The sequence below is a fragment of the Amphibalanus amphitrite genome, unplaced genomic scaffold (assembly GCF_019059575.1).
Source record: "Amphibalanus amphitrite isolate SeventyFive unplaced genomic scaffold, NRLGWU_Aamphi_draft 000749F_arrow, whole genome shotgun sequence".
NCBI classification, from domain to species: domain Eukaryota; kingdom Metazoa; phylum Arthropoda; class Thecostraca; order Balanomorpha; family Balanidae; genus Amphibalanus; species Amphibalanus amphitrite.
Genome location: NW_024882243.1, coordinates 187,773 through 213,811, shown reverse-complemented (window position 1 = coordinate 213,811; position 26,039 = coordinate 187,773). Strand labels below are relative to the sequence as shown.

At 46.8% G+C, this 26,039-nt stretch overlaps 1 protein-coding gene across 1 annotated transcript in view; it reads right to left on the bottom strand.

Moving 5' to 3' along the window:
- Window positions 1–16,211, bottom strand: part of LOC122365590 (adenosine receptor A2b-like) — a 40,104-nt gene extending 23,893 nt beyond the window's left edge. Inside the window, exon 1 of the mRNA XM_043336927.1 lies at window positions 15,819–16,211. The gene's annotated coding sequence lies outside the window, so the exon portion shown is untranslated. The remainder of the gene's footprint in view (window positions 1–15,818) is intronic.
- Between the last annotated feature and the right edge of the window lie 9,828 nt (window positions 16,212–26,039).

Below are 26,039 nucleotides of genomic sequence, written 5' to 3'. Positions count from 1 at the left end.
TGTAAAAATTTCGCTAAAAACAGGCCAAAAGTTTTTCGCCTATATCTTTTGATCTAATTAAGATAGAGCAAAAAGAAAAGCACCAGTGAACTCAGCACGTCAAGGCGCGTCGAATGGTATACTTTTTAGCTTGCTTAGGTGTACTTAGAGTTTTTCTTAAATTTTAAGTAAACTTAAATTAATAACTTAAGTTCAAGTTAACCAAATTGCATCATATCGCATATCATTCGATTCGGCTGATCACCAGGAACACAATGATACCATTTTTTAAGCTCTAGCGTCATTATGTGCCAAGTTATGGGCAAAAACGTCATTTGACCTCAGTTGACCTCATTTGACCTGACCCATGGATAAGTACACCAAACCAAGAAGCACCAAGTGACCTGCTGTTAAGTACTGTGGTTTCAAAGCACAAAAGTGATAGAACGAAGCGGATATCTCCAGTATTTTCCGAATTTAGTATTTTCCCATAGGCTTAACATTACGACGTAATGACCTCTAACTGACCTCAGGTCAGTGACCTCAAAAAACCCGAACTATATGTTATACAACTCGGTGAACTTAGCACATCCTGAAAGTTTGAAGGAAATCAGTCCAAAACTGTGGGTTGGACAGCTGCAAACAAAAAATTGAAATTTGACCATGACCTTGTACCGGTTTTTCTGACCTGGTGACCTGACCCAAGGTCACCCGGACCTGAAATTTTCAGGTCATATGTAAAAAGGTTGCCCCATAGGCTGTGCCAAATTTGGCGGCGCGCACGGCTATCTTCGAAAAACCTTAGGGGGGGTCGCATCGACCCCCCCCCCCCCTGCCAGGGCGAGGGTTAAGCGTGGGAACGAGGCGATGACGTCGTGGTCTGAGCGTGAACAGCTGTAGGTCGACCATCCCAAATTGGCTGTCAACCTAATAACTGTCGCGTCATAACTCAACTGCGTTGGTGTTAGAACTCCACTCGCCAGCCGTCATATAACCCGTTGGCACAGATAAGACTAGGCTATTGTTGATAGCCTACAAAATGATAAGAATATTATGATATCCAGGATACAGCCATTTATGTATTCGAGGAACAGGTGGATGAGTCTGGATATTTCCCACGCCGTCACGAGGAAAAAATCGAATGTCTAAAATATCTTAATCATCTGCACTTTTCCTCCTCTTCTTTGTACTTCAGTGTGTGTTTTACCACTATCAGTTTTCAAAGGCATCATTTTCTCATTATCATGCCTCATTTTTTTATTTTTCTCGTCGTCATTTTTGTAAGTTTTTTTTGTACTGCTAGCGACGTGTGCAATGTGCGAGCATGTGTAAGATAATATTACTGAGGTAATTTTCTTAAACGCTAGCTTTGAAACCGAATTGCACGACAGTTCGCAATCATCAAACTAGATAATGCCAACTGATTGGCCCATTATTGTTCACCTTCCACTTGATGCATTTCCATTCAACGACAGAACGCTTTGCGAAAGGCGCGCAATGCACTGGAATGATCGTCAATGTCTGCAGTCTTTTTACCAAGCTGGCTCATTCTTTACCACGACATCCCTCGGGGCTCGGCAAAGTGGTTAGGGATGAAATTATGCAACTCAAATGCAGCATTCATTGCCTACATAAAATCTGCACTGTCTATGAGAAGGAAAGAGGTTTCTCTTATCAGTTGGGAATCATATTTCTTTATTTTCTTTATTTTCTTTATTTTCTTTATCTAGTTTCTTTATTCGTAGTTTTAACCAGTGCCTACTCTGAATATTTTGATTGTGTTCATTCTGTCATGCTTTTAAGTTATGTATTTTTATTCAAATGTTCATCGACGTGGCTGCTCATGGAACACCCACTTTGTGGAAGCACCGAAATATATCACATATTCAGATATGCCATCCCATATTACCTATGCTTAAGTGTAGACGTTCCGTTACCTTTTAGGTAAGTACATGTATTTACGTGTCAGGCTGAAATAAAAAGCAGAAATGATAATGGATAAATCCAAGGCAAATCCTGCATATTTTACAGTTAAATGGACGAATATGGTGACTATTTCAAAGGCGTTAATCTATTCTCCGTATTGTCAGTGGAAACAATATTTTCATTAAATCATAAAACTAATTCAGTTAATTCATAAACAGACAAAGTTCCGATGTGTTGAATAAAAGTCTTTCAAAATGTCTCTATCACTAAGGTTCTTATACACGCAATACACACTGTCTGGGTTTGACAAATCGCACTTTTCCACGCGAAAAGTAACACCGTATGTTTTAAGCCATCTATCCCAGAGTAATGCCATTTCATAGGCATGATTTACAGTCACATCAGTTGGACATTTCCACTGTTTCAATTTGAAATGAAATATTTTCCACAGGTCTGAGGGATCAGTTAAACATATAATGCATCTCGTGGTTGTCATTATAGCTCATAGCTCTGGCGACTGACCTTTCCTGAAAGTCTCTAAGCCCTGAGTAGGTATTCAACAACACTTCTGTTTGCTTCATTGACATTCTCTTGCGTGACCGGTCGCATTTTTCAATTGCCTTTGTGTGAACCATACTGCAGCGGACTTATGCAACGATAGTACCTCGAAAACCATTGTGAATAGGTACTTTTAGACACTAACATATTACCTATCTCGGCAGTCATAAGTGACGCAAAGCTGACCTTAAGGATAAAAATGTACTGGTGACCAATTAAACATTCTGGACTGTAAGAAAAGGAGAGTTCGCCAGCGGACAGGCATCGACGGTCGGATGTTGATTTCTTTGCATTTACTGCATTAGGCGTAACTTCAAAACCGGATCTTTTACCCACACTCCACCGGGATATTCAGCCGAACGCGCCCTGTTGAGCGGGGGGGGGGACAGATTCTGTCCATAGTCTAACTTCCGAACGGATGGTCGTAGAAAGACGGAGAAAGCGGCAGTTGAAAGCTCTTAAAGGGACTATCCCACCTTTAACATGGGGTTTGAGTTGAGATAGCCAAGTTTGCGGCGAGGTTCAGAAACCACTATCTATCTAGGTTGCAACTTGCAACCCCCGCGGCCTCTTGGTGTTGAAGAAATTCGTTCCCTTCATTTGAAAATGGGCCTTGTACAAGGCCCTATCTTCAACATGGAGCGACCGTTAGTGTGACGTCACCTCGTTTAGTCATTCTGATTTAAATGGGTTTGTTCGTTGAAAAATCGCTTAAAACTTGGTCTGAACTTTGTTGTGGTGCCTACAGAGTAAAAATAATCAGCTTTATGACAGCAATGTGGCCTGGGGAAGGAGGTAATTTTGGGCTGTGACGTCACATATTCGAAAGTTTGTGTTTGGAATATGGGATGCCTAAGATGTTTAATGAAAAATAAATGCCAGAACCGTGTTCCTGGTCATCCAATCTATAAAGTCGGGCACAATTTAACTGGTTTTAACAACATTTTAGAAGGTGGGATAGTCCCTTTAACAAGATAACTCTTTGAAGAACAACCTTTTATGCTTAAGTTAATTAGATGTCAGGTCAAGGTCAGGTCAAGGGTAAAAAGAAGGTAAGGATCTTGTGGCCAATGCCCACTTATGAAAAATGCCTAAACTATGCATATGAAGCTTTTCAGCACTTGGAGTAGGTGTCAAACAAGGTCAGCCTTCATTTTCAACAAACAACACAAGAACACATCAAGTAACACGAGGCACACAATGTCGTAATACATAAGAAAGAACTGCCGTTGCTACGCGCTACAAATAGATGAAAAGAAATGTGAATTCCAAGGCAGGCTTGTGACCATATATTTCATTTTGTCATGGTCTCATACACATAACCAATGATGAGCCACGTCTGTAGACGCGAAAACCTACCTCTCCTGGCCTATCACCAATAGGGTAAGTGGATGATAAAGGCCGCCGTCCACTGGTTCAGTAGGTACGCGCTGAATTTAACATGGGAGTTTATGGGCTGCGCGCCGACTGCAGTTAGTCAGCGCCGAATGCGCGATGAATCGCATTCAACTACCCCTGACGACTTTAAATACTTTAACTTTTCAGCGCACACTAGGCATCGGACAATTACGCGCAAAATGCTCGCCTAAACAGTGGTCAGTGGCCTTAAAGGGACTATCCCACCTTCTAAAATGTTGTTAAAACCAGTTAAATTGTGCCCGACTTTATAGATTGGATGACCAGGAACACGGTTCTGGCATTTATTTTTCATTAAACATCTTAGGCTTCCCATATTCCAAACACAAACTTTCAAATATGTGACGTCACAGCCCAAAATTACCTCCTTCCCCAGGCCACATTACTGTCATAAAGCTGATTCTTTTTACCCTGTAGGCACCACAACAAAGTTCAGACCAAGTTTTAAGCGATTTTTCAACGAACAAACCCATTTAAATCAGAATGACTAAACGAGGTGACGTCACACTAACGGTCGCTCCATGTTGAAGATAGGGCCTTGTACAAGGCCCATTTTCAAATGAAGGGAACGAATTTCTTCAACACCAAGAGGCCGCGGGGGGTTGCAACCTAGATAGATAGTGGTTTCTGAACCTCGCCGCAAACTTGGCTATCTCAACTCAAACCCCATGTTAAAGGTGGGATAGTCCCTTTAAGAGTCTATTTTCGCGTCATAGATGTAGACCATGGCGAAGCGACATTTAAAATGGTATCTTACATCAACCTGTTGTATCGAAGGCATTTCAGGATAAATATGTCTTTCACAGAACCATGGTTCTGAGGATGAAATGCAGTTGCCTCAATTCACACGTCAGAAGTGTTTTTGTTTATCCTCACTCTTTTTCGAAACGGTTCCGGCAAAGTCATGTGTCAGCTGCACCGCCAGTGAAATATCTTTCTGCTGAAAAAGCGGTCTGCATCTCATTGGGTCGTCTGCTCCTGTAAAATGTCCGATCAATCCTCCTGCAGCGAGCTCCAGACATCAGAGACGAGCTAAGATTTTCCCTAGTCCGCCTGAAGAAGCCGCTGTCATGGAAAACCATATGACAAAGAGGACCGTAACCCATGCCAGGAGGGTTAAGGGGCAGTCAAGTTTAAATATCAATGGCGCGATGAAAAAGTATCAGAAGGTCATGAGGCGAGTGACCATTCAGAATGTCACCAATACGGATGCTGGATACGTGAATGACGTTGACCCAAGCCATGTCACCATTCTATAGCCGGTAACCAGGAAATACACGCAATGTTATTTTATTGGCGACTCAAGAGGCACAGCTATCCATTAGTGGTTCTAGGTAAGGTCCATTTCTTTTCTTTAACCTATGCAGCTGAAATGATAAAAATGGTAATTATGAGCATTAACCCTATTCCTGGCGGGGGGCCTCAGGAGCCCCCCCCTGAGGTTTTTTGGTTATTTCTCACAAACGCGTTGAGCTAGGAAGCTCAAATTTTCTGACTTTTCCTAAAAGGCTTCTACGCAACATGTCTGAAAATTTTGAGTTGATCTGACCTCAGGTCAGGTCACCAGAGGCGGTTTGGTGACCCTACCTCAGAAAAGTTTGCAATCACGCCAGAGCTAGAGTTTTTGACCGATCAATTTCTTCTCTTCAGGCTTTAGTTAGGGTACCAGTATGTGCAATTTGTATATCTCGGAATTTTGATATCGGTGACCTAAGGTCAGGTCAGTTTCGCGACCTCCCCATTATAAGTCAATGGGGGAAAAATCAACTCCCTGTTTTTACCACTAAAACGGGTCGGAATGGCCCCATATACCATACATGACTTCATATACGATCAACCTTCACTACCTTGAGGTCTGTTTTGCTGTTGGGCAGCTGTGAGGTCATGTGACGTCATCAAAGGTCACCAAAGGTTTTTGGCCAATAACTCCGTACAGGAACAAGATACAGACGCGTGGATGGTCTCATTGTGTTCAGCTCGTCAAGACGCATCGAATGATATACATGATGACCTCGAGGTCACGTGACCTGAGGTCAACCTTTGACCTTGACCTTTCGAGGTCAACATATATATCATTCGATGCAGATTGACGAGAGGATCACGATGATGCCCTTAGTTTGTTCCTATCTTGACTAATTCGAAAGTTATTCGAGAAAAACTCTCTCCATATCTAGCGCCGCCATTTTGACTTTTTCGACCCCTGTGACGTCATCTTTGACCTGACCTGAAAATGACCTTAGTAAAAATTGTAGACCTTGTCCATGCGTATCCGATGCCGTTTACCGCTTGTCGCTATCTTGCTTCGTTCTCGAGATCTCAGGGGGGGGGCCGAATCGGCCCCCCCCCCCGCCAGTTTCTTGTCCCGGCGGAGCCCGCCAGGAATAGGGTTAATTATCAAATTGGCTCCTATTTTTTCGTACCTAAACTATCAGAAGGGAGCCAATCGATTGAGACTTGATTTATTGGGCAGCTGCTAATCAATTGATGCATTTGTCCCCACTGACGTTTTATGCTTCACAATTATCCAAGGACGGGGCTAGAATTCACATGGTTTCGACAAGCTCTCGAGTACATACCTCCCAACACGAGACGCCCCACGCGCAGAGGCGGGATTAGAGAGGTGACGTGAACTACATTCCCGTTGCATGAGACACTGACACGAGCACCTATCACCGTATATTGTTGTTGAGTCACGTCACGACAGTCTTCACATGAGTATCGTATCGACTCTCTGCGTGTGACTGTCCCGGGAAGGTTTGATGTCAGCTGTCATGAGACAATATCAGGTCAATAGCCCTGACGTGTGGAGTCGTGGACGGTGACGGCGCGTGCGAGGAGTTACAGAGCTCCGCCTCTTTGCCTCCCTTACTGCTGCCACGTCATTGGGCCTTGACTCTGAGCAGGACTTCCTGCTTAGGAGTTCATCGCGGCTGTGACGTGAAGTTCAGCGCCCCCCCCCCCCCATCGGTTGATAAAAAAGGTCATGTGGTCTTGACAAGAGTTGATGATTCATGACGAAGAGCTCAGTTATGGACGTCCTCTGTATGTATGTCTGTATGCATTTCGGCTTTTTGGTTAAGCTCTGAATGGATCAGCGATCATTTGCGTCCCGCAGGCAGCGGTATACCAATGCATACCTACATCTACCGCGATAAAATGTACGTCAAACTTCAAGCAGTTGCTCTCAAACTATGCACAGAATACAGATGCACGACAGATTAGCTGATCTCCGCCAGATCTCCGCTCAGTAATATCTGGCCGCCCGCATGACCTGAGGTCAATGCCATCTGACTTAAGGCCTGCTAGAAATTGATCATGTTCTCCTACGATTTTCATTAAAAATACAAACAATATGGCAGCTAAATCTGCCGTTTTACCAGAAGTTAGGTAATGATTGACATTATATAATTGATTTATAGACTCTGGACCTGCGTCGCTCTACTATGACCATCAAACCACGGGCCCACACTGGGTGAGACTTGGAGCGTGCAATGGTTTCCAGGCAAGCGTGCTTCATGCACTGCGAACTTCAATCAACTCGCTTTTGATTGAGCACGGCAGTTTAACTTTTACAGCTTCCCGTCGAGCAAAGGGCATTCACAAAGCATACCTGTCAGAACAGTCGCGATTGTCCTGCGAGAAAGGTCGTATAAACAGCACGGTAGCTGCGTTAATGACCCATCCAGCCTGCAGGTTGTAAGGGGCCGAGTCTGGGGTTAGAGAGAGCACGGTCGCGGTAGTCTGTTAGCCAGACAACCAGCCATCTGTCGGCCACCGGGTGCCGATGACAAACGAGCTCAACTCTGGAGCGTCATTAATAACGGTGCGGAGCTCCGCAATTGGCAGGCTACGACACGTCCGCGAATGAAGTTGTATATTATTTACAAGTTGAGGTAAGCTCCGATTCAAGATTGCACCTAGTTGCTTTTCGCAACGGAAATAGCACCAGCTTACGCTTGCATTTGCTTAGAATAGGTATGGTGAAGACTGATAGTACTTGTCTATTGAGTGGCACATATTTCATCAATATATTACATTGCAATATATTGATATTCATAATATGCTATTGGGTTTCTGTAATTGAACAGAACCCCCATAATAAAAACCAGTTTGCTAAACGTGTTCAATAACGTAAGAAAACACACCAAATGCATCACATTCCCCATGCTTTTTAGCTTTTACATTTGCCTTTTCTTTCTTCATTTTACATAATTTCAAGTATTTCCATTAGTTTGTCTATTCAAGTGCTCATTTCACAGTTGTCGTTTCTCTTCTTATTACAGCAGAGAAAAGGCTGATAGTAAAACTGTGCGACAATAGTAGTTCGCTCAGCTGGTCTAAAAGTACCCCAAAGGCTCCAGCCGGCGGCAAACAAACTATCCGTTTTTGTGAGCTCGGGCTATAGCTCCGGTGGCTGTTTGCTCTACCCTTCGGCAGGCTGCCGAGGAATGTCAGATGCACGAAACCGAGCCCAATCGCAGATCCTGTGTACAGAGTAAATGCTGCCAGCGCTGAATTGGCAGGCCAGATATGCGCAGTGGCGGCCGCCGAAGGTGCGAGGTCTGTGGTTGGAAGGTAAAACAGGCGAAATTGAGTCGTTTGCACCACTCGACGTTGGTGTGATTATTCAGCGCTGATGACGAACGGCCAGTTTTTGTTGTTTACTTTTGTTGTTGGTGATGGTTACGGTGTATATGTTACGGGCCAAGTGCGAAGGCTAGTCCGTTTGCGAACGGACTAGTCCATTCGCGAATGGACTAGGCCGTTTGCGAATGGCGGTCCGTTTGCAAACGGACTAGTCCGTTTGCGAATGGCCGGCCATTCGCGAATGGCCTAGGCCGTTTGCGAACGGACGGGTTTGTGGCGTTGCACTTAGCCGCCGGAAGCATGGATCCTCGGATTGGGGTACGATTCCGAATGAATGGGGGACCGCTGGTCGATGCAGGGGCGTCGCCGACGGGGGGGGGTCGGAGGGGTCCGGACCCCCCCCCCCACACACACACACATTCTTGAAAATATGCCGGTCCGACGCCCCCCCCCCCCCCCCCTCCCCCCCCCCCCCCCCCCCACACACACACTTTTGGCCACGAAAATCGATCAAGAATAAAATAAAATATTTTAAAAACGATTTTGGTGCAGTCTCAAAATAAAATTGTCTAAATCCGAGGAGTTTTCAGTATTTGGTGGGGATTACTTTGACTGACCGTCCGACCAGATCCCCTAGTCGAAAATCCGTGGCGACGCCACTGCGTCTATATGTTTAGTTTGTTCTCCGGAGCAGATCTGCGAGCTGGCGCAACTCTGGGTTAAGGTCTCCACACACCTGGTTCATTCGGGATGCGACTTTCCGCTGAACCCTGCACAACGCGGAAATTATAGCAACGTGTTGCCGCTGGCCAGGTTTCGGCCACCGATCTGGATCTGGGGAGGTCAAATATCCCCGTGACCTTCGAACAGCGGAGAGTCGCGTGGTGTGCGGAGACCGTTAGTACCGTGCTCCGGGCTCCCCGCTGATGACCCGACCTGACCTTGGTCGAGTTTGTGGCGCTCGATTCATTCTGCTCTGGTGTGGTGTACCGGGACGGTGCGGCTTGTGTGTGGTAAGTGCGGTGCGGTGAGTGTTCGAAAAACTGTTGCGTTGCATTGCATTTAACAATACGCGCACTGCAGGGGGGGGGGGTTGCTTTCAACCCCCTGTGGTTTTTCACAGATCACGAGAAAACGGCGGCGCCCAGCAAAGCCAAATTTTGTATACCTTTTCTCCTATATTCTGCACACATTGTGTGAAAATGCTGACTCCAGATGACCTAAGGTCAGGTCACCAGGCCAGGTTAAGTGACGCCACCTCCGAAAAAGTTTGCACTTGCACCAAAGCTACAGCTGTTGAGCAATCGATATGAAACTTTCAGGATGTAGTAAGGGTGACACTGACCCGGTTTCCATGGGCACTTTGAGACATAGCGGATTACGGGAGGATTAGGGTTGTAATTCCGACCCGTACTCACGGAACCCATGTTTTTAAGTGGATTAGGGTTCGAAATGCCTTCGTTTTATCGGCTGAGAATAAAAAAGTATCGGAAATTACGGAAAGCAGGCTGTAATCGCACTAATCCTTTATTTCACTGATCCGATCAGTGAACTAAAGGATTAGTGCAATTACAGCCTGCTTACCGTAATTTCCGATACTTTTTTATTCTCAGCCGATAAAACGGAGCCATTCGAACCCTAATCCACTTAAAAACATGGGTTCCGTGAGTACGGGTAAATAAGTGTCGCACTGGATCAGTGTGTTCTTGAGTTGAGTTTGTTTCACTTCACCATTACATTGCAAGGCTCATGAAATTCATCGTCAGACAATGTTTCCAAGGGGTGAACGCAAGGATGGTGTGAGTTAAAGAAGGGGCGACCTCAGCATGACTGTGTAAACATTTTCCGGTTGAGTTACCAATACTTTGCACGCATGATTTCACACGGGACTTTGCACATGCCAAGTTGACTTGCCAAGTTGACGTCACTTTGCTGGATATTTCGCACTTGGCCTGACTTCGCACTTGGACTGGGAGCATAAACGCCCGTCCATTCGCAAACGGCCTAGGCCAACTGCAATAACGCACATGGACTAGTCCATTCGCAAACGGCCTAGTCCAAGTGCGTTATCGCACTTGGACTAGGCCATTCGCGAATGGACTAGCCTTCGCACTTGGCCCGCAACATATATACCTAGGCAATGATGCTTTATAGAAAACCCGGCTCCGCCTAGAACGATTTAACATGAGCATAAAGTTATGGTCTAGGCCAAGGCCGTATATAGGGTCTAGGCCATATTTTACATGCAGTGACAGTGTTTTGTATGGGAACACAAACTAATTTATTCAGCTACCATTGACATGCTGCAAAGTGCTTTGCAATGCACATTGCGCGCGCGGACGGCGATTTGATTGCAAAAGGGAGGAATCAATCTTCACCTACGTCCTTCCAGCGCCTGTTGTCTAACGCTGTTGTCTAATGTCTCTTATAAGCGCAATAAGGTTACTGACTAACGACTTTAATCATGAAACTATCTAATGTCCAATGTCCATTTAATCAACATTCAATTGGCCATGTCTACGTATGTCCATTGTCCACATACCACACAATGTGCGAAAGATGCTTTGTGCTTAAATTTGATGTTCAATACTGTATCAGACTATCTACGCGCTACCACCCATCGTCCAGTATCTGTCGATGCAGACGGAGTAATGAAGACACTGCTCTATGACACATGCGGAACTTTATATACTGTGGGGGGTGTAGCTACAACCCCAACTTTTAAAAGTACAACCCCAATGGCAAAACTACAACCCCAACATTGGAAAATTAAGAATCAGCCTAAAACACATGAAAATGAACAAAATATGTATCATACAGAAGCAGATAATTGAGATATATCAAGAAAGTGAAGATCTCAATAAATTAGGACATCTTTTTGAATTCCAGATGCTAAAAACATTGAAAGTGCTCTGTTAAGAACATATTATTCCGCTGAGACTGAGACCGTGAGCATGATATGAAAGTTAATCACTTCACACTTCTTAAGCATACTGAGTGAATCATATTGAAAGTGTTCCAAAAAATTTTAACATGTAACATGAAAGTGTGAAGCAAAAAATCATAACATTCATCATACTTTTGCAGTGGCGGATCCAGCTCAGTTTTTTTTGGGGGGGGGGGGGAGAAACCATAACAACTTATCGATTCTTTCCATGCCTCGTCCATAGGCATAATGTTTAAATTATGCCGTTTGGGAGGGGCAAATGCCCATTTTGCCCCCCCCCCCCCCGGATCCGCCACTGTACTTTTGGGTTTTCTCACTAAACATTTCATACCTGTGGGCTGTGCTTATCAAATAGATAAGCATATATGAAAAGCTTGACAGACAACAGTAAGCTTCAGAAATAAATTAACCTAACCTAAGCCTTCACCCTATGTAGCATTCTATCACCATAATCTGACCATAATATTGCGTGTCAACGACCACAGAACCACAGAACTAAAGTGAAATATCACTCTGTTCGCAATTTTGTCAGTTGGCACAATACCACCAATCAGCACGAATATTTGGCTAAAATGACGACACTGTCAAGTTAGATGTCAGTGAATCCTAATCTATAATCTAAGATTCGGAATCAGGCGAGCCCCTACGATTTGGACCAAACTTGGTCAGTGGATAGTACGTAACGTCCTGATTACGATGCACCCAAAATCTAAGCTCGGCCCGCCATATTTACGAAGTTACGGATGTTTCAATTTCAAGGTCATTCGGGAGAGCCCCTACGATTTCCGGCAAAATTTGTGTACGAACACTCTAGGTGCTCTTCATTACGAATATCACAAAATTTAAGCTCGGCCCGCCATATTTACGAAGTTACGGATGTTTCAATTTCAAGGTCATTCGGGAGAGCCCCTACGATTTCCGTCAAAATTTGTGTACGGACACTCTAGATGCTCCTCATTACGAATATCACAAAATTTAAGCTCGGCCCGCCATATTTTTCAAGTTACGGAGTCACAAAGTTACGGAATTTCAAGGTCATTGGGCGAGCCCCTCCGATTTTCGTCAAAATTTGCATACGGACACATTACATGCTCCTCATTACGAATATCGTAAAAGCTAAGCTCGGCCCGCACTATTTCAAAAGTTACTGAGGCTTGAAACTCACTGAAATTCAAACATCTGTAACTTTTGAAATAGTGTGGGCCGAGCTTAGCTTTTACGATATTCGTAATGAGGAGCATGTTATGTGTCCGTATACAAATTTTGACGAAAATCGGAGGGGCTCGCCCAATGACCTTGAAATTCCGTAACTTTGTGACTCCGTAACTTGAAAAATATGGCGGGCCGAGCTTAAATTTTGTGATATTCGTAATGAGGAGCATCTAGAGTGTCCGTACACAAATTTTGACGGAAATCGTAGGGGCTCTCCCGAATGACCTTGAAATTGAAACATCCGTAACTTCGTAAATATGGCGGGCCGAGCTTAAATTTTGTGATATTCGTAATGAGGAGCACCTAGAGCAGGGGGATGTCACTACTTTGCTTCGCCATAGGTCCAGTACTGATGTCGTCGGTTTCGATCCCGGTGACGTCAGTGCTGTCTACATCCGGGAACTTATTGCACTTGGTTCTCATTAGAGGTGGCCATATTGTTTTGTCTCGTGACGACACATTTGCGTCATCGGGATCGAAACTGGCTGTAAACAAATCGCTCAGTGTCGCTACCTACTATATATGGCCTTGACCTAGAGTGTCCGTACACAAATTTTGCCGGAAATCGTAGGGGCTCTCCCGAATGACTTTGAAATTGAAACATCCGTAACTTCGTAAATATGGCGGGCCGAGCTTAGATTTTGGGTGCATCGTAATCAGGACGTTACGTACTATCCACTGACCAAATTTGGTCCAAATCGTAGGGGCTCGCCTGATTCCGAATCTTAGATTATAGATTAGGATTCACTTACATCTAACTTGACGACCATGACGCATCTGATACAAATGCAAGGTTTTGGCGACGTCTGTCAATTCAGCAGCAACGAATATCAGCCTCACAGCAGCATATTTCGGTGTCTTTCGATTTGGCTGAAAATCGGTATCCAGGGCCTCCTCGATGCGCTGATTCCGAAAATATGCCTCTTTGGGGTGGTATTTTGCACCGTTAACGAGTTAACGACTAATTAACATTTTAACGGGAAACGGCGGGTTCTTTCGATTTAGTTGAAAATTGGTATACAGGGCCTGTTTGATGCGCTGATTCCGAAAATGTACTTCTTTGAGGTGGTATTTTGCACCGTTAACGAGTTAACGAACAATTAACATTTTAACGGGAAACGGCGGGGGTCTTTCGATTTGGCTGAAAATCTGTATACAGGGCCTCCTCGATGCGCTGATTCCGAAAATGTACCTCTTTGGGGTGGTATTTTGCACCGTTACCGAGTTAACGACCAATTAACATTTTAATGGGAAACGGCGGGGTCTTTCGATTTAGCCGAAAATCGGTATACAGGGCCTCCTCGATGCGCTGATTCCGAAAATATGCCTCTTTGGGGTGGTATTTTGCACCGTTAACAAGTAAACGGCCAATCAACATTTTAACGGGAAACGACGGGTCTTTCGATTTGGCTGAAAATCGGTGTACAGGGCCTCCTCGATGCGCTTATTCCAAAAATGTACCTCTTTGGGGTGGTATTTTGCAACGTTAACGAATTAACAGCCAATTTACATTTTAACGGTAAACGGCGGGGTCTTTCGATTTAGCTGAAAATCGGTGTACGTTCAGTGTCTCAGGGGCAGACAGACAAGCCGTGATGTGTTCCTAGCCATCGTGGCTGTGAAGAGTATGAGTTTTGTTTACGATTCGCCAAACAATGCATAATACCTACATTTGCTCGTTGAAAAAAGAAGATCATCTGAAGTATTCGGTGATATGAAAAGGCTGTGGCATTTATTATTTAATTTCCTCAGATTGAGATTATTTAGATCCAGTTTTAGGTTCCTTTGCGGCATTGTGTTCGGTATGTTGTCCTCGTTTGCAAAATATCTCATGTCTGATCAGTCACTATTCCGGTTTCTACTACCCGTTTCCGTAATAGACGTATTCCAGACGACCGTGGCATTAATATACAAAGATGGACTCGTTTTAAGTTTTTTAGTCTAAAAATAACGTATTCCTGTTTAGGTCTTCTTTGTCAATTGCCACGAGTGGCTCAAATTGTTACTCGTAGGGAAAGAGCCTTGCTCCAATACTGAGTAATGTTTGTGTCAAATGTGGAAAGAAACAAGTATTCATAGGGACTGTGATTTTGGGCGTTTACCTACCGTTTCCAAATCGCCACGACCAGTGGCGGCGGAACACCCTCAATTAAAGGGGGCACTGCCGACTTTTGGTCCCATTCTTTCCATGCAACGCCCATAGGTAGGGCTAATGTTAAAATGCCAAAATCAAAGGGGGCGAGGTGCCCCGGTGCCCTCCCCGTTCCGCCGCCTATGGCCACGACCATGGTGGCGATACCCGAGTACCTACAACCAGGCACATAGCCAATGGAGGGACGACAGGGTCAGCCGTCTCTCCCTGAAGATGGACCACTTTTTTGTAAATGAAAATGTGGGCCCCTCCCGAAAAATAGTGGGCCGAATCCGGGGACTTTTCGGGTTTTGGTGGGGGTATACCCTGGACTCCGGCAAACTACAACCCCAATGAAAAACAAAAAGTTCCACCTCTGCTCTATGAAGTTATCTCTACCGATTGGAGAATGCTCGGTCCAGTATCTAAGTCTACCTACAAATGTCACCGATTTTCCAGCGTCTACCGACTAACGAACTGAAAAGCAAATACGGAGTGTAACGATCTTCGGATTATGGGTGTATCCGCTGTCGTTAATCCAAAACTTCAGCTATGCACATTGCACGCTCCTCTAGGTCGATTCTAGAAACGTGGTAGGCGCTTGACATTTTTAACGAATGAATTGGAGCAAATTAGAATCTGCACGGTACCAGCACGATGCGCAGATTGTGTGTCTCAACGGTGTCCAGAGCCATACTGTTTTATATATTTAAGAAAAAATGTTTATGATCTTTGAATGGTCTCCATAACTTGTTATGATCAGGGTTTCGAAGTTGAAGAAACAAAGGGCGAAGCAGACGCACCCCATGATTGTTTTGAAATGTTTGTTTTGTCATGCACGTGACAGCCCATGGCGAGTGTCAGGAGTGCTTACACAATCGAACGCCGATGATGTTCCGTTTAATTGGCGTGGGAGCGACCCTTCAGAACCACAGAGAAGCCGCTCCCATTGGGCAGGTCGCAGCTGGGCATATGGACATATAGCAGCGCTAAAATATTGATAAAGAAAAGGAAAACTTTCTGATTAATGTAAGTAAATGCCTACAAGTGATTTGAGCTTACCGAGAAAGTGTCCAGGTGAGATACCTCTTGTCTGGCTGGTGCAGGGCAGAGGTTGAGGTGGGAGAATCTGCTGATGATCTAGCACGGCTCACCAGCACGTCTCGACACCGGTCAGTATCAGCGGCGGGTCGCTGCCTCCAGCTCACCGTGGCTGCAGCGTCAGTGACACCGTCCGATCCTGCAGCTGGCCTCGGTGGGGGTGTCACTGACACACACAGACTAAACTCCGTGAAATGCCGTTATATAGACCTATCCTCCACCACTCGCGCACACTCCAGTTATACCAATGACAGTACAGGGATGAGCACTGAGCCGCCACTGTCACACTCCGTAACCGATAATCCTGACCCGACACCTACCCAGCGTTCTCCGCCCGGCCGCGACGCGCAGACTGAGGTCCGCGGCGCCCTCGCCGCCCACCGCCCCCGCCCCCGCCCGAGTGACGTCAGAAAGGCTGAGGAACGTGCGCCTCGCACGCTGGACGGGGGTCGGGAGGAGGGGGCTAACGCACACCCCTCTGCAGTAGGACGGCGTCACGGCTCCGAAAACAGACCGGGACTGAGTTACGGTGGATCTGTCAGAGCTGGTCTTTTGTCACTGAGCGCCTGTGGTGGACGCAGCAGCCTGCAGCGGTCACCACACGTGGCCATTGGTCATGAGTTGGCTCGAACAGCGGGGCGCTGTATGAGGAATGGGCGAGTGATCAATGCCCGCGATTGTTGCGCAGCATGTGCATGCAACAGCTGGTCTGAATAATGCAGCGCCTTTGCGGATCAATACCAGAACGTGCATATGCTCAGTAGATCGTGGGTGTTCGTAGCTCGAACAGTGTGTTTGTGTTTCATCGGTGTATCATTAACATGCATTAGGTAGATGTTAGCTAATGTGCTTACGTAATAGATATAGTCGAAGCCACACACCAAAACCCATCAAAATTCGACAATTAGCGTATTTGCTTAGAGAAGCGGTGTTTGAGCCTCTCCACTTACTAAGATAAACATTGAAATAAATTACCTTTTTATATAAAATTCCTAATAATTGACAAACTCTGCATGTGATAGGTAGTAGGTACTTACTTATGTGTTCAGCCATCAGTTCACATGGGCATCTAGAGAAACGGCCGGATGTTGGAAAGCCCCGCCACTGCAATGCAGCTGCACCTGGTTTACAGCGCTCAACTCCCGCCAGTGTCAGACGCTATCTAACGAATCAGTCACACTATCAAACGCTCGAACTTAATTGAAACTACTATCTGCACTCTGAGCTGGCTGAATCCCGGAGCTCACTCCACCCGTGCGCTCTGCCGACACATTCCTTCCGTTTTCCTCTCTCTGCCCGGCTGAGGCGGATGTTCCGGCGTGTCTCGGCAGACTCGGCGGCGGCTGTCTGTTGTTGCAGAGACCATCCGGCGGGTGGGGGGGGGGGGGGGGGGCTGTGGTTGTGGTCTTCGGTCGGCGGTTGATAGTATGGACTGTCTGTGGGCCTGCGGCACAGCACGGCGGTACGTATACGGCACAGACGGCACAGCCCGACGGTCGGCGCTATCACAAGCCGGCCGGTCGCCGGACGCCCGCACGGGGACGAGCCCGGCGGCCGGCCTCTGCCTCGATTAGGCCGCTGCCGGCTGCCACTGAGCGCTGGAGTGTCGTGCCGACGGCAGCGGCTGTGTGTCTCCAGCGGGATATTGGCCAGGCGAGGAATACGGGTGACGCAATGGGCAGCCTGCAGGCGCGGTGTCGTCAGGAGCGAGCCTATGTGACGGGCTCCGCCCGCGCCGCGCCGTGGACGGGCTGAAACTGACCAATGAGACGTGAACGAGCTGGTCCATGAAGGCGGCCGTCAATAGTTTATAAGAGTGCGGAGGAAGGCAAGTGCAATTCAGGAAATAGCTTCAAGGGTGCCTAAGCTGATAAAAATATTTATAACAGAATGTTTGATGAGGGATAATGAATAACACCGAACACGACCAAAGAATATCGAAATTTACTAAAATCTCAAAACACAACTGACCACGACATTCATAGACAAATTGTAGTTTTCACGAACACCGCATTCAGGTGTTAACTGATCTAATATGAATGCTCTGTGTGATGGCCTTTCATCTCATACCTATCAAAACAATTTTGGAAACTCTGCTCTAGCATTAGACGCCGTTCATCGATAGCCGATGGGCCTTTCAATTATAGGCTGTCAAGTCGTTAAAGCTTAGGGCATCGATTTTTTTAAATACATAAGCTACTGACAGAACAAAATAAGTCCAATACAAACATGCATTTTAGTCAGAGAAAGATCACCAATCGCATGGTCATTGGTCAACCTGATTGATTGCAACTGTCGCAGTAGATTCATCGGACAACGCCATATTGCGTGCTAAAAAGGCACACTGACGAATGTGGCAGCGTCCTGTCAATAGTCAATACCGCATCCATCGAACAATAGTGCCGGTCTGGAAATACGATCCTTGTCCACCAGCCTTCATTGTATCACTAGGTCAATTTCCTGTGTCCACACGGTCCACACCGCGTCGTCAAGTCGTATAGGCCTTGTGGCGGACAGCTCTGTGGACATTGGACACTGTGGAGTGAGGAGTGGAGGTGTGTTAGGTTGACTTTCAATCTCGATAATTTTAACATTTATGGTCGCATTGCCACTAACTACCTATTTACGTGCATTGTACGTACGTATACCTATATAAACAGACGGGCCAAAGACAGTTATTTTTAATGAGCTGGCAACTGAGTTACAGAAGTGGTAGGTGACACCTTTATTTGACTGTACTGCATGGATTATAAGAAATATGCGTTGCATCGGTACAAAAAGGATATGGCGTTACCTAAATATTCGGATTCACTTTGGAAACTTATGAATGCTTCAAGAAGATTTGTTCTTGCAGGCATATGATTGACAGGGAATAGGTACATTGGCTGCACATTGCGGCAATTAGGTATGATTTATGAACACACTTACTTGGCCACAACTCACAGCCTTCTCTATGTAGCGTAGTCTATATTTAAATTTTATTGTGACTTGATTCAGCTCAAGCAAGCTAGACTGAAATGAATGAAGATTGTGACAGTAAACTAAAAAGGATCCTCAGAGTACGTAAAAATGTATACTGCAAATGGCTACTTATCATTATAGAGATAAGCGTTCACACAAAACAGACATTTTAAATCCTCTCAATTAATTCGCAAGGCCACAAAGTCCTCCAATGAGTTTAACCCTCGCATGTGTAGGGGGGGGGGTCGGATGGACCCCCCCCCCCCCCCATGGTTTTTCGCGAATAACTCGCGTAAAAAGCGGCCGATCGCGACGAAACTTTCAGTACCCTCGCATTGATCAATTTTACACCTACTCTGAAAATTTCATGACCCTGACCCAAATGACCTTTGACCTGTGACCTCTTTTCCGAGACCATGTTTGGCCGGAATCGCGATTTCGCGTATGTCGGCTCGCACTAGCCGCGTGTTTGCAAGCTTTTCGTGGTTTCAAACGTTCAAACATGTGATTTGATGTTACTCCCGTGTGTGTCAAGGTCACCTGAAGGTCAGGTCAGGTCATTGACCTTTGGTGACCTCGGGTGACCCCGGGTCACTTTTTCGAGTTTTACATGTTTCTAGGCTAGTTTTTGGAGCTGAATTCGAATTTAGCAACCATTTGAACATTTACGAAGTAGTTTTGGTGACTTCGTAACATGTTACGAAGCTGTCAGAGGCGGTTGACACGTACTACGAATACCCGTCACGACGGCTACTGGTTGACCTGACCTGACCTGACCCGACCTGGTCTAAATGCTTCAAGACATCATCTGTGATCAAAACTAACACGATATTCGTGATCAGCACCCCGAAAAACCCCTTAGCAGCCACACTTTACGACTTTCTAACAGGTCCCGATTTTCCCGACTTTGGGTCATTGACCTGACCTGGAAGGTCAACCAATGACCTAGGACCTTAAAATTGGGTATCATCGGCTTCCTCTCGTCACGGGCAACACGCTCGTTTTTTCCGCGAAGCTCTAGCTCGATCAGGGGCCAAACGGCAAGGGGGGGGTCCAACCGACCCCCCCCCCTACACATTAGAAGCTGGCAAACGGCGCACACATGCGAGGGTTAAGTTATTCGGGCGCAGCGCTTATTGGTGGGGGCAAAATGTCAAGCGTCAAGCTGGTGAGGCAGCCGCCCCACCAACTACATACAGGAAGCTATAGCTGCCTCTGTAGCAAAATACACCATAAATGAAGCCGTGGCGAAAGCACAGTGCTCGAAATCCAACCAATTCATCTTAAAATCCACTGGGATTCGCGTCACCAGACACTAACTCCCTGCGGCCAGCAGCGATACCTTTTTCCATACACAAACGACTGTGTCGCAACGTCGCACTGAGTGGTTGGCGGTGTATAAAAGAATGAGTGACTGACCGGCTGGCACCCGGCGACTGCAGCAGCTGGCTGTGTGCGTTATTGGATGCTGCACTGGATGGATCATTGCCTGCTGCATACCAGTCGTACGTACGAGTCGGTAACGCAATACTCACTGCGTCCGGTGCCCGTATGGCGTATACTGCAGACTTCCGGCAAGGCAGAGGTACGTACAGCTGGACTGTAGCCGAGTGCCATAGCACAGCCGCATGTGAAGTGTGTGCATACTACAAAGGACATTAAATTGATTATAGGAATGCTGAGGGATGATAGGGGAATGGAAATTGTTTGTGCTTGTTCGTACTCGTTCGTCACCCGGAGGACTATATAAAGTTATTGTTCAGGTGTACAGAGGTTTTAAGGGTCGGCTGGCCGGCCGGGCGCGCGGCTCGCCAATCTAAAGTTGACGGGTCGCGGGCCCGGCCGGCGGCCTGGGGCATCGCCCCAGCGAGGACGAGTATGTATTCCGCGGGGCGATGCGGGGCGGACAGGTTGACATGGAAGTTTGTGGTATAGTGTATAGATGTTGTGAACATGTACTGTGTCTTCACTGAAAACACGATTTACACCCCATTGACACCTTAAGTTGGGATTACACCCACTTAACACCAGATATGCACCAGAAGTACGCCAACCTGATGCCCATTATACACCGTTGTTAGTCCCTGTTTGCACCCATGAACCTTTTTAACACCGCTCATACACCGATCCGCTAAATATACCATCAACACACCAGGCGAACACCCTCGTTGAAACACCATCTGTACACCTAGGTGATGCCCAGATCGGGGTGTAATAAGGGAATAGATCGGGATAAGAACTTTCTGGAAACACCCTTTTTACACTATACGGACACCATCGTTGAAACACCATCTGTACACCATATGGCGATGCCCAGATCGGGGTGTAATAAGGGAATATATCGGGATAAGAACTTTCTGGAAACACTCCTTTTACACTATACGAACACCATCGTTGAAACACCACCTGTACACCTAGGGCGGCGATGCCCAGATCGGGGTGTAATAAGGGAATAGATCGGGATAAGAACTTTCTGGAAACACCCTTTTTACACTATACGAACACCATCGTTGAAACACCATCTGTACACCATATGGCGATGCCCAGATCGGGGTGTAATAAGGGAATAGATCGGGATAAGAACTTTCTGGAAACACCCCTTTTACACTCATTGAACAAGGAAGCAACGCCGTTTTTCGCGCGCTTTCTAACGGCTGCCGACATGACGTCAGCGCGGCCGACCAATGGGAAGCGGCCTAGGCCCCTGCGCGGGCCCTCGGCCGACGTTAACGGCTCAGTTTCGCCGTGACCGCGACTCAGGACGCTCCGACGAGGGGAGCGTCCCAAGTGCTGGGTGGTGAAAAGTGAAAACCTCTATTAAGTGGGCTGTGAGTGCGGAGTGCGACGCAGGATCTCCCTCTGGCCGAGCGGGACGCACCACGGTGCCTACCCGCGGCCAGATTCTGCCCTTCCTAGGAGCGGATGGGCAACGACCGCCCAGGTACGCCCTCCACATCGCGTCAACGACTCTCAGCAGCCGACACGCCGTCGAGGAACACCAGGAGCCAGGTGGCTCGCCAGCTACAGTTCGAGCTGGATCGATCCGAAGGCGGTGCCGGGGGCGCGAGGCCCACCAAGCCGGTGCTTCTGGGTGACGACAAGCTGGAACAGCTCGCCCGCCGAGTGGCGACTCTTTTACAGCCGCCCCGGCCGGGCCGCGCTGCCCAGCCATCGCAACCAGACTCGACACCTCGGCCGGGTTCGGCTTCTCAGCGCCCCATGGACGGCCCACCTCCGCTGGTGCTCCCGCCGCCCGAGTTTAACCAGCAGTGGCGGAACTACCTCTCTCAACAGAGGCTTATCAACGAGAACTATCAAACAAGGGACCGCCAAGAAATCAGAGTGCTACTCCTAGCCACTGAGCGGCCCCCGGCCGACATCCAAGACCAGCAGTTCCTTCAAGATAGACTGAAACTGTCATAGTCGGCCACCGCGGCTGGGCGGCCGCGCTAAGTTTCGTATGCGCTAAGTTTAGTTATGCGTTTCGTTTTAAGTTTCGTTGTAATAAATGTTGCACCAGCTGGCTGACTTTGGTGACGGGTCTGCGAATGAAAAAGGTGGGGAGCGGTGGTGTTGGGGAGCGGTGCATGGATGGTGCTAGCCGGGTGTACCGTGGGTGCTAGGGGAGTGTAGAACAGGAGTAAAATGGGTGCAAAGAGGGTGTAGAACAGGAGTAGAATGGGTGCAAAGAGGGTGTAGAACAGGAGTAAAATGGATGCAAAGGGGTGTAAAACAGGAGTAAAATGGGTGCAAAGGGGTGTACAACAGGAGTAAAATGGGTGCAAAGGGAGTGTAGAACAGGAGTAATTTGGGTGCAAGGTGGTGTAGCACAAGAGTAAAAAGAGTGCACATAAGGTACAAAGGTGGCATAAAGCTGGTTCAGGGGGTGTAAACCCGGTGCAAGTGGGTATGATACGGGTGTCATATAGGTTTACTGGTGGTGTTAAAAGGGTGCAAGAGGGGTGTATGAACGGTGTTCGACAGGTGTACAGGGTGTATGTTTGGGTTTCGAGAGGGTTAAGATGGTGTTCTTCTGGTCTAAGTAGGGCGTAAAGTGGGTATCGTTTTAGACCACACCCCATTTACACCAAAAAAGGAATCATTTGAGTTTTGAGTGATTGTGAATTTGGTTGAGAATAAATATGAAAAGGTGTACAGAGGTCTACGTGTTCATATATGTAAAAGGTCCATTCCTGATTGACAGGTAAGATATTAAAATGGGTTAAGTACGGTGATCACTGGTCACAGATGCAGCGCAATTCGTCGTATTCTCGTCAGGCCACGTCGGCCACCTCGCACGCGGCTACGCCGGCGCGGCCTCGCACCGGCGCGGCGGAGTCGCGTCGAAGACTGTTGGGCTCAGGGTATGTAAAGAACATGGCCCCGTCCCGTCCCAGCCCTCGTGGTACTAACACGTGGGCATACATAAGAACCAGGACAGGGACTAGTAGATGATACATATGCGTCGGCGAGGCGCGCCCAGCGCCAACCGTCTTTCCTCGCTAACATGATCATGAACCATGATCTTGAACCATGATCATGGTTCATGGAAATGTATTCAGACAATGCATATGTGACTGGCACTTGCAGAACCATCAACCAGGCCAAAGGGGTGCCTGCCCTCTGTTTAGGGCATTTTCGCGCCCCGCAGTGTCCGAAATTGAAGATATTTTATCGTTTTTACACATAGAGAAGAAACTAAGTCCTAACTGACCCCATCGGCCAGCCGCTCAAGACCAGCTAGTGTTTACCAGCACTAGGGGAAAGTGGGGTAAGACGGGCACCTTAACTTTGGAGCCAGTTTTCGGGCGGTTAGAAACATCATAGAAACGGGAAACTGAGTGAAAACCTTTTTTCAGACATTTTACTTCCATAGTTGCCAGAAGATGAGACTTAGACCAGATTCAACAACTAAACTGCAGCTATTTTTGCAAAACCTTACAAAAACGCGTCTTACCGCACCCCATGGGGTAAGACGGACCGACGCACTATGGTTGGAAACGGCCTCACGGATGGCCGGGGGTCAACGCGAAAAAATGTTTTGCCCATAACTTGTTAATGCGTAGACCGACTGCGATGAAACTTTGCATAGGTATACCAGTGTCTTTCGTGCATCATACAGTAACTCAGAAATGACGAGGTCACGTCACGTCACGCGTGTGTGACGTCATCATTGCAAGTATGTTATAAGTCGCCTATGTCTTTCGTTATGTTATCGATATCGCGAGGCATTTTGAACATGTTTTGAATACTGCTATTACTGAATGGATATTGTTGTTATGCTTTAGGGCGAGAAATATCAACGTAGTGACGCACAGTGTCTTACTATTGGTCATAAAGGGTAAAAAATTTGGAGAAAGAGTATTTATGATTTTTTTTAGATTGGGCAAAAAAGCAAGAAATAAAATAACGATCAAATGACAAAACATGCGTCAGATTAATCCGGCAGTTGCTGGGGTATTTCCCCATCCGCCGTTTGCCGGGGGGGGGGCGTTCAACGCCCCCAGCCGATAACTCGCGAACAAATAGGCGCAGCGAAACGCACGAGGCGCGGCAAACGAAAGAAGAACGCGACGAGACGATTCACATGAGTACTTTAAAGTTGAATTTCGAGGTCACAGGTCGGGTCAAGGTCAGGTCAAACACTTGAAATCGGGCTTTCAGTAGCATGGACTTTAGAACCTCGCAATCGGTGCCTCGCGTTTCGCGTTTCGATTATATCGTCATCAGTTGGTCCTAAATAAATTCAGTCATCAGTTGGTCCTAAACAATCTGTCACAACTGTCACAACTGTCACAACCCTTCATATAAGTGCTAAAAGAGTGTCAGATCAATGTAGGGGTCAGTCAAACATAGGCCACTGGCCAGTTTCAAAGTCAGGTCAATCAGGTAAGCATATAACCCCGAAAATTAAAACTGGTACCTATTCGCAGCCCATGCATGACACATGTTTTATGGGTACTTTTGGGCGTAGAACACGATGGTGACATTCATTTTATCATACGAGTACGTGGCTGGTTGAAAAAAGATCAATTTCAGAAATGCATGCATCATGGTCGTGAAGTATAGTCACGAGAAATTGCCAACATTCAGCTCAAGATTTTGGAAAATGTAGAACGATGATCAAAAACCATAGATAGCCATTTGATTTGCCATGGTATTGGCAGTGTAATGGCGTTTACAGCATGTCTGTATGTCTGCTCTGTCGGTGGATATTCATATCCATACTCCAGGATATCCATATAGGTACGTTTGCACGATATCCATACTCCAGGTGCAGGGGCGAGCAGTTACTTCTTACGAGGGGTGCGGAGTCGAAGTCAGAGTCGGAGTCAGAGTCGGAGTCGGAGTCGGAGTCGCCCAGAGTCGTGGCAACGAGCCAGGAGTCGGAGTCGGAGTCGGTGTCGGTCAGGAGCCCGCAGTGGAAGTCTGAGTCGGTCCGAATCGGAACAGCTCCCTCACGACTCCGAAACACTGGCAGGGGTCCGGAGTCGGAGACAGAGTCGGCCGGAGTCATGGCAACGAGTCAGGAGTCGGAGTCGTAGTCGGAGTCGTATTTGGCGCCACCACGACTCCGCAACCCTGCTTCTTACCATCATTTATAAGGATAAACGATTGCAAGACTGACGAGCCGACCTGGTGCTAACGAAGCGACGGGTAGGTACGCCTCGGGAGATGAAGCTTCACGGACGATTTTGCGCACAAGTGCGCAGTCTGCTTTTACGTTCCCCTTACACAGAATTGAACAGAGATTTATTCTGCCAAAAAGCTCAATGGAGGTCGATGGAGAACTTTTTGTATGTCCAATGAAACATAACCGTAATTTTGCAAATATTGCTGTGGTGACACTGCAAACAGAATGCAATGCCGTTCCTGATTTTGAACACGCATGGGAAAAAGAGTCACTCCACTCGATAGCCAACATAACAAGGATTATTTTGATATATAATAATCCAGTTTTACAACGTCATGGAGGTACTCCACATGCTATCACCAGCGCGGTTGTTTAAACCTTTGACGGCGCACCAAAAAAGCCACTATCAGAAACTCCCGATTCCACGTACAATAATGGAGACTAAATGCGCAACTAAATAATTTTTTCTGCCCAATTCAAAACATTTCATCAATTTCCAACAGAATGACACCCCAAATATACATATATTCCGAAATTGCCCACGGCCATCCGTGAGGCCGTTTCCAACCATAGTGCGACGGTCACAT